The sequence below is a fragment of the Hoplias malabaricus genome, chromosome Y (assembly GCF_029633855.1).
Source record: "Hoplias malabaricus isolate fHopMal1 chromosome Y, fHopMal1.hap1, whole genome shotgun sequence".
In the NCBI taxonomy this organism is placed as follows: domain Eukaryota; kingdom Metazoa; phylum Chordata; class Actinopteri; order Characiformes; family Erythrinidae; genus Hoplias; species Hoplias malabaricus.
Window position 1 is genome coordinate 76698756 of NC_089820.1, and position 14273 is coordinate 76713028.

The 14273-nt window shown below is 38.7% G+C and overlaps 1 long non-coding RNA gene across 1 annotated transcript; it reads left to right on the forward strand.

Moving 5' to 3' along the window:
* The first annotated feature begins 12516 nt into the window (after window positions 1–12516).
* LOC136679793 (uncharacterized) lies at window positions 12517–13497 on the forward strand. Its single transcript, XR_010796588.1, has 3 exons — window positions 12517–12560; window positions 13144–13302; window positions 13409–13497. It is a non-coding gene; the product is annotated as an uncharacterized lncRNA (long non-coding RNA).
* The last annotated feature ends 776 nt before the right edge of the window (window positions 13498–14273 follow it).

The window sequence follows — 14273 nt, forward strand, 5'->3', positions numbered from 1 at the left end:
ACAAAGTCCAGTAAGTATTTCTCTGACATTGTCTTACAAGTCTTTAAATCCTTTTTACATCATTTTCAATTTTCCCCAGATGCTCTAAATCAGCCACGACGTGTTTTACTGCTCAGCTTTTGACTTTAGCGGTGGAGCTTTGATGCTAAAATGGCTAACATTTAAAGATGCTTTTGAAGCATACAATATTTAAGATAATACAAGTAAATGACTAATAAATGATCTGTGCAAGGTGCTCCATTCATTCCATCTCTCTTCAACAGAAGCAAATCAAACAGAGAGCAGAGAGAGTAGCAGTAACACTACAGATCATACTGTAAGTGCTGTGAGTGATTGGGGGCGTCGTGTTGTGTGAGGTTCAGTGTTTTAACACATAGTGCAGTAGTTACTATTGTGCCTCTTTTGTCTGTGTCCAAAATAGATCTCTACAGCTGAAGCCTCAGTAACATACAGTACTGTGATCCCCAGAAAGAAGAAAGTAAGTCTTATTCTTCACATATACTTCCTTTTAACTGTATTTGATCACAGAAACATTAAGAGACTGAGTAAGGAGTCACTGATGTGATTGTATCAGTTTGTCCACGTTCTTGTGTTTACAGATAGATACTTTATTAATCCCGAGGGGAAATTCAAGAAACACGTTAGACCAGAGTAACCAGGCCAACACTTTATCAGAGCACCAGGGATTCTCCTGATTTTCCAGCTTTGTTGTTGATTGCTCCCCTCAGGCATTAGATTTGTAGTTGTGAAACATCATTTGCTTTCAGAAAAATGAATATGACACATGTGTGTATAAACAATAATGAATGACAAACATTTTTGCTCATATTAGTTAAAATCATGTGTGTATAAAACAATTCTACAGCTGAAAATGCAGTAACATAGCATTGTGGTGATTAAAAAGAAGATGGTATGATTTTAGTTCATATTCCCTTACATAAACAGCATTTTATTACTGAAACATTCCCTGTGTTCGGAATCATGGATGGCGGACACACACTAAAACAGTTACTTTTATTTACAACACAAAATAAACAATACAGAGACAGACTAAAGAAACTAGACAGAAAGAAAGACTGAGACAGTGAAGAATTAAAACGTTCTTTTGGACCGTTCCCAAAGTAATTAAAATTTAGAAGATCTCCAAAAGGTCCAAAATACACCCTTCCTCCTCAGGGAGGCGTGCTCGTTCCAGAAGCGTTACAAAGACCAGTCGAGTGAAGTTCAAAGCAAATCAAAGTATTTATTGGATCCAAGAGAACTAATACATAAGAAAGTCTAATAGCCTTCCCAGTAGAGTTCTGACTCTTTGCATCTGACTCCACAGTTTTATACCCCAAATGACGTATACCCTGCTGGCAAGGCGTTTCTGGCTGATTAACATATATTAATATGCATAATTAGACATGTTAGTACTCATGTTTCTCGCGTGCAGGTTTCCCATGCACCTGTGACCCCAAAACACTCATCATGCCCTTCTGACACTAGGTTTTGTTTCCCACACTCCTTTTCTGTCACCAAGATTCAGAGGAGTCACTAATGGACTTAAGGTCACTGAGATGCCCAAAAGTTCAACTCCCCCTTTTGGCTAACACTTGTAATTTATGTAAGCTTGGTAAAAGCCTAAGTGCAGATCTGTTCAATGTTAGAGGTCTAAGAATTTAGAAAGGTGCTAATACTGAGTCAACATGCCAGTTAGTGTGCAGATTCTAAACTTGTTTAAATGCATGTCTAGATACTGGTTAATCATTCATATGAGTACATATAAGATACAAGATTTCACACCATTATAAATGCTTAATTTTAACTAATCATTTAAGGATATTTGTCCACTAACAAAGTAATAAAATTATTTTTCACAACAACAGAGAGACACAATACAAGGAGTGATCTAAACAGGTACAGACAAACCTGGATTGAGATAACTAAACAGATAGAAAACTAGAAACAGACCGAAACTAGATAGAACTGAACATGTGCGGCGGGGAGCACGCTCCAGGGGCTACTACTATGCAGCCGCTATAAAATAAAAGAGCTTACCGCCACATACAATAACCACGACAAAAGAACAGTGGCCTACAGGCAACCAGGCCCGGCGCCACTGAAACATAAAACACAGGATCAGTCTACATTTCAGTACACTCCTGTCCTTAAAACAAAGAAAAACGCTAAGATGAGATGCACCAAAAAAAAAAAAAAAAAATTAACACCCACCTAGAGGCTGCAAAGCACGATCAACTGGAACAGGAAGTGTGACATTCAGGCCACCGCGGTCAATTACTATATTGAAGTTAAAACATAAATCGCCATTAACCGCATTGCTCCCCATATCACAATTCCTAACCCACCAAGATAAGATGCACTAATATAAAAAAGAGAAACACCAACCTAGCTGCTGCAAAGTGCGATCAACCAGCCCCGGAACAATGACGTTCAGGCAACTGCAATCAAGTGTAAGCCTTAACGGCGAAGTCAGTTATGCGTGGCCTCGAACCACCATCTACCCTATAGCTCGCTGGGTAGTCAAGCAAGGCTAGAAACCTGCTTAAAACTCGGACACTTGGCTTCCAATTCAGCCAGAGAAATACGACTCAGCTTCCACCACCGCCGCGACGACGCTGCACGCCCACACACACCACCTTGGTTGATCAAAAGCGGAAGTGAAAATTATTGGTGATCCTGGGGCTTTTATCGTCCTATCCAACCCACCAGGTGGCGACAATAATACCCTCTTTAGTGCTCCCTGTCAACCATACCACACATGAAAGAGCTAAACAGATACCTGGACAAGGAGAACTAAACAGACAACCTAGACAGAAAGATAAAGCAGACTAAACTCAAACACAGAGATAAACAGAGTAAACTTGGACACAGTGCTAAACAGAAAAAAAGACAAACAGACACGAGACACAGGCAAACCAATGACAGAGAAAACGAAACGAGAAACAGCAGAGACAGACAGACTAATCCTAAACACAAAGAGCTAAAGCAAACAGGACCAACAGACTAGAGGGCTAAACAACATGACATGGGAAATGAAATGAAAAACAACATGACTAGGAAGTAACACAACAATATGAAAAGATGGAGACAGACCAGACTGTGAGACATGACAAAGCAACAATGGAAGCAAAACAAATGACCGACAAGAGGAAGTGAGACAAGGGGACTTAAATACATAACACAGACAAGACACAGTAAATCCTGAGTAAATCATGCCCCAGCCTTTCTCAGGAAACTGATGTGATTTACAGCAATGTAACAATAGATGACAAAAATAAAGTTGAATTTTTTTAATCTTAAAAATAAAGCTGTTACCCTGTTTCACATGTCTTTTAATGACATATATTAAAGATGCTATCATTTATTTATAGTCAGCAAGTGTTTCTGGGAAATGTCTGTTTTTGGTGGTGGTTCCTAATCTTTATCAAATCTTCAGTTTAGCTGCTGAAAGAAAATTTATTTTGTATAAAATTGTTCCATTTTCCAGCTCTCTCCAGCAGCCGGAGATGATGCAGTGATCTACAGCTCTGTGCTTCACGAATAAGAGGTGAGTCAAATTACAGCATGTTTTTTATTTGATAAGGATTTTTCAGTCTTCCACTCTTTCTTTTTTTTTTTTTTTTGTCTGTTTTTGGTTCCAGGTACACAGCAGTATTTCTGAACAAAAAGCCAGGCCAGATCAGTTGCAAAGAACACACTGCGCTCTGGGTCAAGCAAGACAAGTCATTTACTCAAAGCTTGAAAAACAGTTTTCTAATCAAAGTGCTCAATGTCGTTTAGCAGGTTTATCAACAACTGTGTTATACCCACATGTATTTTACACACATAAATGTAAATGTTATATATGCATTGCTAAAACCTTTATTGTTGTTCATCATATGTTTAATAGAACCCTGAGTCACCCTCAGAGCCCATCTTCTATTCTTCCTCTGACCACTTTATAGCCTTGGGTTTCTGTAGATGGACTCTATGCTGCAACAGTATTTTTAAAATGTTTCAATTCTAAGCATTTCTCATTTCTTGATAAAAACCTGATTTTAAATTATTAAGAAAATATTATAAATATATTCTGTAGACTAGACATTTTTAACTGCTATGTTGAGTTTAACACACAGCCCACATAGTGTTTTGTAGGTTTTTATTTCAGCAAATAAACTGTAATTCTTTATTAAGTGTGTAAATATGTAAAAGTGTGTTGTCTGTAGAGGGTGTGTATTTTACTTGAAAGAAAAAACTACTAATTTTGCATACAAATGTAGACATCACATATTACCAGACTTCACTTGCTGCCTACATTATATCACCACTTGATGAAATAAAGCTCCACTGCTACTAAGTATAAACACAGGTCACAGTTCACAGTGCACAATAATAAAAGCTGTGATAGTTTAAATAGCTTTTAATAATTTTTTTATCACAAGAATATTAAAAACGACAGAACAACTAATGAAAATAAAAATACTAGTATCAATCATAGTAAATCTTTATTTCTATAGCAATAGCAATCTTAAAATTAAAGTATGAGTTTTCTATAAACCTATAAAGAATCTTCCACCAACTGTAAGAGATCATAGGAGATTGCATTAAGCCTGAACTGAGCCACTGGTCTTGATTATAACTAATATGAAGCATAAATGGATCAGTAAGCAGTCGATCTAAAGATTTAAACATGATTTTTAAAATTACTGCTTACTGCAAAAAATGTTCCAGCTTTTAAAACTTCCGATAGCTCCAGGACCATGGCGCATGTTGAAACAGCACTGTACTGACCAACACTGACCCTCTTATTGTGTTTTCACTTGTGTTCGTACTTACGTGTGTGAATGTTTCTCTGCTGCTGTGGAGAATCAAGAAATAAAGCTTTTGTCATTTTGTCATTGACACAGACAGAATGCAGCCAGAGTAATTATAAGTCTATAGTTTGAATACACAAACATCTCATTTTTAAAGAAATATTATACAGAGGTGAGTCAAAAGTCAAAAGGTGCTCTTTTATTTCAGAAATGAAAGGGAAAATGACATATCTGAATACCCAAGCAAGTAATGGGTGAGGAACATGGCTTCCACCTTGAAAGCCACCATATTGGAACAAGGACAATCTTTCCAATGGGAAAGTGGTCATTTAAAATATCATAGAAGACCAGAATTGTCTCAGAAACCGATTGCTGGTCATAACTTTTGGTGTTCGTTATAGGCACGACCAAACCCTAAATGCTCAGCGCTACCTGACAATGCTACAGGAAACATTGTGACCATCCATCTGACCAAAGATGGTGCTGAGCATTTGTCATTGTCTGGTTGCAAGCCTGTAATGAACAACAATTTTTTTTAAATTTCAGGGTTTATTTGTTTTGAACCAAAAGAGATATTGAAAATATGATTGCGGAAATCAATTTCTGAAGCAATTCTGGTCTTCTTTGAAATGCTACATGACCAAATTCCCATTGGACAATTCGGAAAAATTAGGCCTTACGGCAGTAGCGTGATAACAGTATTTGAATTAGTTATGCTTAATGGTGATTATCACTTATAATAATGATAATAATTATTATTATTACTGAATTTAGATAACAACAATATTAACAATTTATCAGAGATTGAAATACTGTCAACGCTAGGGGTGAGTTTCAGGATTTTCAGACTTTTAGGAATAGACTCCACACACTGTACTATTTCAAATCAAGGAATACTTTATTAAGAGGACTAATAATAAGCTGATAAACATAGCATAATCATCAAAATCTCAATGGGATCAATGCAGATGAAACCATCGTGATTTTAATAATTGGCAAGGCTATATGACTTGTGACTAATATGTGTCACTAAATGAAATTGAATTAATATGTTAATTTATCAAGAGACTTCATTAGACATCAGCTTCTGAAAATGAGGATTGTATGAGCTCTTTTACTCTTGTCGCAAATCCACCAATCGATGGGTACAGTAGCACGTTGAGGTGATTGGAGAGAGGCCAAGCCTGGCTCCTGCAGTTCTCTCAGTGGGAGTGCTGAGGCTGGGTTCGCTCAGGAGTCGTCACTTATGAGGCAGGCCACTTCAGGTGCCCTCAGAGTGTTGTGACGTCAGTTGAAAAATTTCCTCTGGCTCGCTGTTCTGATTGGGATTCTCTTCCGGAAGGAAGAGGCGTCAAAATAAAAGCTCTCTGTTTCCTTAATTCACAGAAGCGGTGTCCTCCGAAGTAAGTAACTAATACTAATTTCAAATTTTCAACTAATTTCAGCGGTGGCTCTTATTCTGGCCAAAATAAGCTTCACCTGCTTTGATCAGTCATAAAATTAAACTTTGACTGCATGGGCTACAAAAAAACGAAGAACACAAAATAAAAGTTGAAAGTTACTAACAGAGCTATTAATTGAACTTCCGCTGTTTAATTTCTATATTGAGCAATGCTAACTCACCCAAGGTGTCCCCTGTTAGTTCGCATGAAGATCAGTCTTTTAAGAGTCTTCTTGAGAGTCGGCTCCATCAGCTTCAGAAAAAAGGAGAAGCGGAAAAAGTTCAGAAGTGAACAAGAGGTAAAAAGCGGAAGAGCGAAGAGGTTGAAGAGGTGGCGCTCTTACGCCCACTTGGGAGGTCGCCGTTCTCTGATTGGTTCCTGGGTTTGGGGAGTACACGTGACCGTCTCAAGTTCCCAGAGAAGTAAAAATGACTTACGTTTTGACAAAAATCAAATATCCTAGAATCAATACTTTGTATATACTTGAATATATCATTTTGAGTATACTGATGTAATTACCCCAACTATTCTAGTTATTAGAGATTAATTAACATTCTTTTAAACTGGGAAATTAATCAGTTTACATGATATTACCCTGATTCATGTTATTCTATTCACGGTTAGTATATATTCACCTGAGAATAACAGAGGATAAACATTAATAGAGAGAGAGAGTGAGAGAGAATGTTTCGGGTGGCATATGATTTCGCAAATGTCCACTTGGGGGGCACTGTTGGTCCATGCTGTCCGTCTGGGTTGAACTCGGGTGGACAGTTCACTATTAGCGCAGTCCTCGGGGTCATCTGCTGATTTTGCGATAAGATAAGTGATCGACAGTCCGACGCTGGAGGGTGATAAAATGCTGGGGGTGTCTTAGGGTCTCCACATGTGGTGAGTTCTTATGACGAAGTTCTCAAGGCTCTATTTGCATTATGTTGATTTAATGATGCTTTCTGGAGTCATAAAATTGGGAGAACCACTTAGTTTCAGTCTGGATTCTTCTTTGAGCATCTCAGGGTCACTGACGAAGGGTGTTTTTATAGTCTTTCAATCTTCGACAGACTAGGTGTGTAGGTGGCTGCTAGCATACAGGCATTCTGTGGAATGTGAGGTCTTGATAAAAGAAAGTCACAGTTTGAATCTTAGCATTTTTTTTTTTCATTTCTTGATCTGAATCCATTCTCCACTACATGGCAATATGGTAGCTTTCAAGATGGCAGCCATGTTCCGGCCATAACCGAAAACATAGGCCTCCTCACACATTACTTGCTGGGGTATTCAGAAATCCCACTTTCCCTTTTGTTTCTGAAATAAAAAGGTGTCTTGAGATTTTGACTCACCCTGTATATTTATTACAGGTTCAGATTTGGTTGATCACAGAGTGTTTGTGAACGGTCCTGGAATGTCCTCAGTTTGTCTGACACTGAAAAGTGTTGTCATAACTGTTGCAGTAAACATAAGAAATCAGAGTTATCCTTTACTGAAGTGCTGAGAAGGAAACAGGACCCTTAAAAAAGCTATTTATAAGAAGCTGAAATAAACCTTCACAAACATTTATAATGGCTTTTTACAACAGGCCTCTGCTTTCACTACAGCTTCTTAAGTCTTTGATGTTTTGATGTTGTAGCAATAATTTGAAAAATTGCATTTTCAGGCATTGATTTCGGGAGTAATGTAATCCACAGTTAACTATGGTTGTAACTAAAAAAATTCTTTTTGATCTTGTAAAACACAAAAAGAGTTGTTGGTTAATAGTTGTGTTTTGTTTATAGTGAATTATCGTCATGGTCGGCAATTAAAGAGTTAGTATCGCTCTTAGCCAATGGGATGCTGCCAAACGGCGCATTGTCCCGCCCACTGCTTTTGCCTCCAAGTGCGGGCCTTGCTCTTTCTTTTCCGGCCGCAGTTTCAGTGTTGAGCGGGCTTATTGAACAAAGGAGACTGAGATTTGCTGAAAAAGAGAGTTGGATTAGAGGCGGCGCCATTTTTGTGCTGCTGCGCTGTCCTCTTGTGAGATCGGTGAGCAAACTGTTTTCTCTGTCTATGGTTAATTTGCAGTTTCATGAGTTTAGTGAGAGCAAAATGTTCCTAAGTGTGATTAAAATGTGATTGTTATACTGTAAATTTTATTAAGAATGTGAGTGAAATTGTGAATGTTTAAACTCTTAAGAGTAGCGTTAAACGACTCTTCATTCAATTGGAAACATGGTTAATGTTAAAAAAAATGCTAACAAGTTGTGAGTTGTGATTAATTGAAAACTCATTGTGATTTATGACGCTGTCGTTGACACGTCAAGTTTATTTTTCCTTGTTTTTATTTTAATTGTGTCGCTTGATGCGATTTGGATCATTCCATGATGTGATGGCGAGCCAATCCCACAGACGAGCCGGTTCACCTTTTCCCGTGCTGCCCTGCAGCTACAACAAGGACCTCTGCTGCACCATTCTGCACCTGCTGTCCCTTCGACCCCCCCCCCCCCCCGAAGGGACAGCAGGTGCTATTTTACCTTCGTTTTAGTAAAGTGATATTCTTTAAGTATTTTTAGTGTTACAGTAATTTTATACGTATAACAGTGCTATATAATTATATAATAGTGTTATATAATCAGGATACAGAAAGTGATAACTGCTCCTTTACAGTTGAATGAGGACAGAATGTCACTGATGTGAATCACTGCTCTCTTAAAGCACTAAAATCTACATGATTTCTAATAGTGTCAGTGGTGTAACCTACACTTCAACATAACCACTTCAACTGTTCCCTAAACAAATCTGATCCACACCATCAGCCCATTATCAAAGGGCCCTGGAGCTGTGTTTCATCACATGATGCCCTTTACTTTATCTTCCACTATTTACTGAAATTTTCAGAAATATCTGTAAATTTACCTTGAGTTATTACAGTGTCTTCGGTTTTCTGTCTGTAATTCAGAGGTGTTGCTGACAGATGAAAATCAGAGAAAATATGTTAATGCGATAATCTTACAGCAGGACGGTCAGCAGATATGGGCAGTGTTTCTGACAGATGTGATCTTACTTGTAGGTCTTTCAGTGACAGTGAGGTGAACAGTAACTCCCACTTCTCCTGCACTGAACCAGTACCAGCCAGCATCACTTTTCTTCAGTCCACTCATCTCCACACTGACCGCTCCTCTCCCATCATCACTGATCTGCACTGCTGGATTCTGGGATGTTAAGCAGCGCCAGTCTCTAAATCTGCACCACTGCTTCTGTTTATTCTTATAATCAGTTCTGTAGAGACACTGGACACTGACACTGCCCCCTTCCTGACCCCTCACTCTGCTGTTTATCACAGACACAGCAGGATCTGAATAAAGAGGCAGAGAATGAGTGCTGTAAACACGTCCTCCATCAAACAAGCTTTAAGTTACAGTGAACAGGTTCTACGGAGATAGCCAGACCCTTGGAGACTGTTGAGTTCCACAGTAAACATATTCTGGGTCGGATAATTAGTGACTGATGTTCCTCTTGTGTTTGTATGAGCTACTATTCCACAGGTGCTCCAGTACTTCCCCTTACACCAGTATTTAGGGTTTGATTTGTATTGTTCACCATAAAAACATGGAATGTTAGAGCCTCCACTTCAGAACTATATCAGAGAAATAAACTGGTCATAACTGAGCAAACACATTTCACCCTCGTCCTAAATGTTATTATTCAGTATCCACTCTGCACCCTGGAGCAGGTGAGTTAATCAAAGTGTATTTAAAGCAGTGAGAGAGTGAAGAACACACCTCCAGTGCACAGGAATGATGCAGCATTGATCTTACCTGAGATGTAGAGGAAGAACACAGAGAGAATTAAAGAACTCATGAGGGAGTAAATGTGCATCTTTCTTTTAGTGTCTCCAGAGACAAATACTTTCTCAATGAGTGAAATATCATATTCTGATTGAAGCAGCTCTATTTCAGAGCTCTTCCTCATTTCAGCACTTGCTGCTACTGACTGTGGATCAGTGCAGGGTTGTACTTTTTTCAACTCCAGATTACTTTGCAGCTGCAACGGTTCCAACTCACCAACAGGGGGAGCAGCAGACTATAAAACACTGAAGTATAAAAAGATTCAGGTTGTTTTAAGTCATAGAACACTGACCAGAAATGTTTGCTAGTCCCCCTGTCCTTCCCCTCATTTCTTACTCTCCCTCTCTATAACCAGAGAATTGTTGAAATTTCTTCTTAAAGTCTACACTTTGATAACATCAGCACCATAAAACCTATATAGAAAAGGACAAACAAAGTATTTACATGTTAATACCTCTCCCTTCGCAATGTCAAAAGATTGTAAACAAAAATGACTGGTCCTTTCCTTCTTAAAGGGTTTTGTGTAATAGATCTGTGCTGATCCTGGGTCATTGTCGCTCTCAGTGAAGGCTGCACTAACGGCCGATAGAGGGCACTCAAGGGCGTTTGACTGGAAAAGAGAAATGAGACAAACTGCAGCACTGTGATCCAGCAATGACTGTAATAACACACACACACACACACACACACAAACCAGAATATAAAGCTTGGTTAAACCATGTGCTCATGGTTGACCACCCTCTCTATTGTGAACACAGTTAGGTAAAACTGAAATGTGTAACTTTTTTTGAGTAGTGTACACTGATGTGTACGGAAACCGTACTTAGGAACAAGGGAGGGTCCGTATGAAAACACAGCAAAAACTAAGGTTTCTGGACACGGCCTGTTCCACAAATCAGGATTAACCTTCTCCCTTTATTCCTGCTCCAGTAAGTGAAGGATTTGGGAAAAACAGAAATAAGAATAATGAACTCTCACAGTCAGTAATTTTGAATTTACATAAAATATCTAGATCAGAAATAGGTTAACACTTGAAACTAGTTTAAACCTGAATTATATTTGATTTACTCCCTTTTTTAATTCACACAATGAAAAATCAATATATTTTTTAACCAATCAGAACCAATGCAGAGCAGGGAGGGGGTGAGAAACAGGAAGAACACTTCAGTCAAATGTACTTCACTCAGACGCAGGAAGAGTATCTGTCTCTGGAGCCTCTTACAGAAAGATGCACTTCTACTCCCTCATGAGTTCTTTAATTCTCTCTGTGTTCTTCCTCTACATCTCAGGTAAGATCAATGCTGCATCATTCCTGTGCACTGGAGGTGTGTTCTTCACTCTCTCACTGCTTTAAATACACTTTGATTAACTCACCTGCTCCAGGGTGCAGAGTGGATACTGAATAATAACATTTAGGACGAGGGTGAAATGTGTTTGCTCAGTTATGACCAGTTTATTCCTCTGATATAGTTCTGAAGCAGTTCCTGAGTCGGAGTAACACTGATGTACCATTTGACTTCTCTGTAGAGTCTGAGAGTGTGAAGACACTGAAAAATGTAGCTGTAAAAAGTGGAGAATCTCTCACCATTCCATGTTTTTATGATGAACAATACAAATCAAACCCTAAATACTGGTGTAAGGGGAAGTACTGGAGCATCTGTGGAATAGTAGCCTATGCAAACCCAAGTGGAAGAACATCAGTCATTGATTATCCGACCCAGAATATGTTTACTGTGGAACTCAACAGTCTCCAAGACTCTGACTCTGGAGATTATTGGTGCGCTGTGGAAATCAAAGGTGGTTCAGATGACGGTGATTATTTGTACCTGACGGTCAGTGCAGGTAAGAAGTCTCTCTGTGTGAAGTAGAACCTGTTCACTGTAACTTAAAGCTTGTTTGATGGAGGACGTGTTTACAGCACTCATTCTCTGCCTCTTTATTCAGATCCTGCTGTGTCTGTGAGTGGTCAGGAAGGGGGCAGTGTCAGTGTCTCTACAGAACTGATTATAAGAATAAACAGAAGCAGTGGTGCGGATTTAGAGACTGGCGCTGCTTAACATCCCAGAATTCAGCAGTGCAGATCAGTGATGATGGGAGAGGAGCGGTCAGTGTGGAGATGAGTGGACTAAAGAAGAGTGATGCTGGCTGGTACTGGTTAAGTGCAGGAGAAGTGGGAGTTACTGTTCACCTCACTGTCACTGAAAGACCTACAAGTAAGATTATTTGTATCTAAAACACTGCCAAGAACCAGACAGCAATGAATGTACATCTGTAGATCTCTTATGGATCTCTTATACACATTTGGCTTTGAATGATTGCATTTCTCATTTTCAACAGCAACTATAATGCCCTTAATTGAGAAAACCAGTATCAGTGAGACCCCATCAGGTATGATCACAATCTTGTGTTAGAATTGATCAAATTAGTAAATTAAAAGAACTAATATTTGTTTTTCTAGGTGTCACAACGACTAAAAATGAAATGTCAATAACAGCAAATCAGTGAGTAGTGAAGTTCTGCTACAGTTTCACACGTCAGTGTAGCATACTTCTGCCCTGTACTCTTTTGCAAAACTGTAATTGTCTGTTCTGAAAAACAACACTTCCTAAGACATACAAGTGCGAAGTGTGAAATGAAGTATGAAACGTATACAAAATGCAAATATTCTCCTTATATGGCAGTGTAAGCTCTAACAGCCTTAGGTCGGAGATTAATTTCTGAAGGAACTTGGGAAGGCTTTACACTGGAGAGAACTTTGCTGTAAAAATATGATTGCCTTTAGTTTCAAGAATATTAGTGAGGTCAGGTTTCGATATTAGATTATTAGTTCTAGAAAACAAATTCCACTTTAACATGTCTAACCTTATATATTGCATAATGCTCCATTATGAATTGCCCTGTGGACTGTGTGTGCATTGCTGAAGGCCTGAGTCATCTATGGGTGTATCTTACATTAGCTTAGAGTGTTCCTTGATTTGGGCAGTATGGTGGTGCAACAGTTAGTGTTTCTATCACAGACCTGCTTTGGGTGAATGTCTGTGACGAGTTGGTGTGTTCTCCCCATGTCTCTGTGGGTTTCCTCAGGTGCTCTGGTTTCCTCCCTCAAAAACACACAATAGTAGGTGAATCGACTATTCAAAAGTGTTCATAGGTGTGAGTGTGTCGCCCTCTGAAGGACAGCCACCCGGTCCAGGATGTATTCCCCATTTGTGCCCAGACACACAGCGACCCTGAACTGAATAAGTAGGTAACGTAGCAATATCAAACAAAATAAAAGGGTGTCATTTGACTTTTGACTCACCCTGTATATTCACACCTCTGTATGCTACATTTTTTCTTATGCTTCTAGCAGAAAAACAGCTTTTTCTTCAGTAAAAACTGCCTCCTCTGCAGAAGATTCTTCTGAATATGTAAATAACTCAACTGACAACAAGAGCAAGTATTTCATACATTATATAAAAACTTTTGTTTTTTATGCACTGAAAATGATATTATTGTGTGGTTGTAATTATACACAGGATAAGATGAAGGATATCCGATGTCAGTCTGTTAGTGCTTTAAGGCATTATTGTGTGATAATGAATTTTACATGCTTCATTGTGGGTCTCTTTAATGAACAATTTACAAAGGTCATGTGACTTTATTCACTGCAGCAATGGAAACTCAAAGCTTATCTGGACTCTACTACCTGTGGGCCTCGTACTGCTGCTGTTCCTGATCTGTGTCATAAGCTTCATATCAAGAAAACATACCAGTAAGTATAAGTCTGACATTTTCTTTATAGACTCAGGCTTTTTAACCAAATATACACTGTTTTACACCTACCTTTGTAATGTGATCCACTCATTCCATTTCTCAGAAGCAAATCAAACAGAGACCACAGAGAGGAGCAGTAACTCAGCAATTTACACAGTAAGTGCTGTGAATGATGGGTGGCTTCATGTTGTTTGAGTTCTAGTGTTCAAACACATAGTGCAGTAATTAGTATTGTGTATCATTGTGGATTTTGTCATTGGTGCTGTGTGTGTATATATACGTGTGTCTGTCTGTATGAAACAGAGCACTACAGCTGAAGATGCAGATATGTGCACTGCTGTGTCTAAGAAAAAGAAGGTAAGTATTTATTTTCTATATCGACAAACATATAAACATGATTTTATTACAGAATCAGTACTAGATTTTCTCATCCTGAGTAAATAATGTCCACAGCCTTT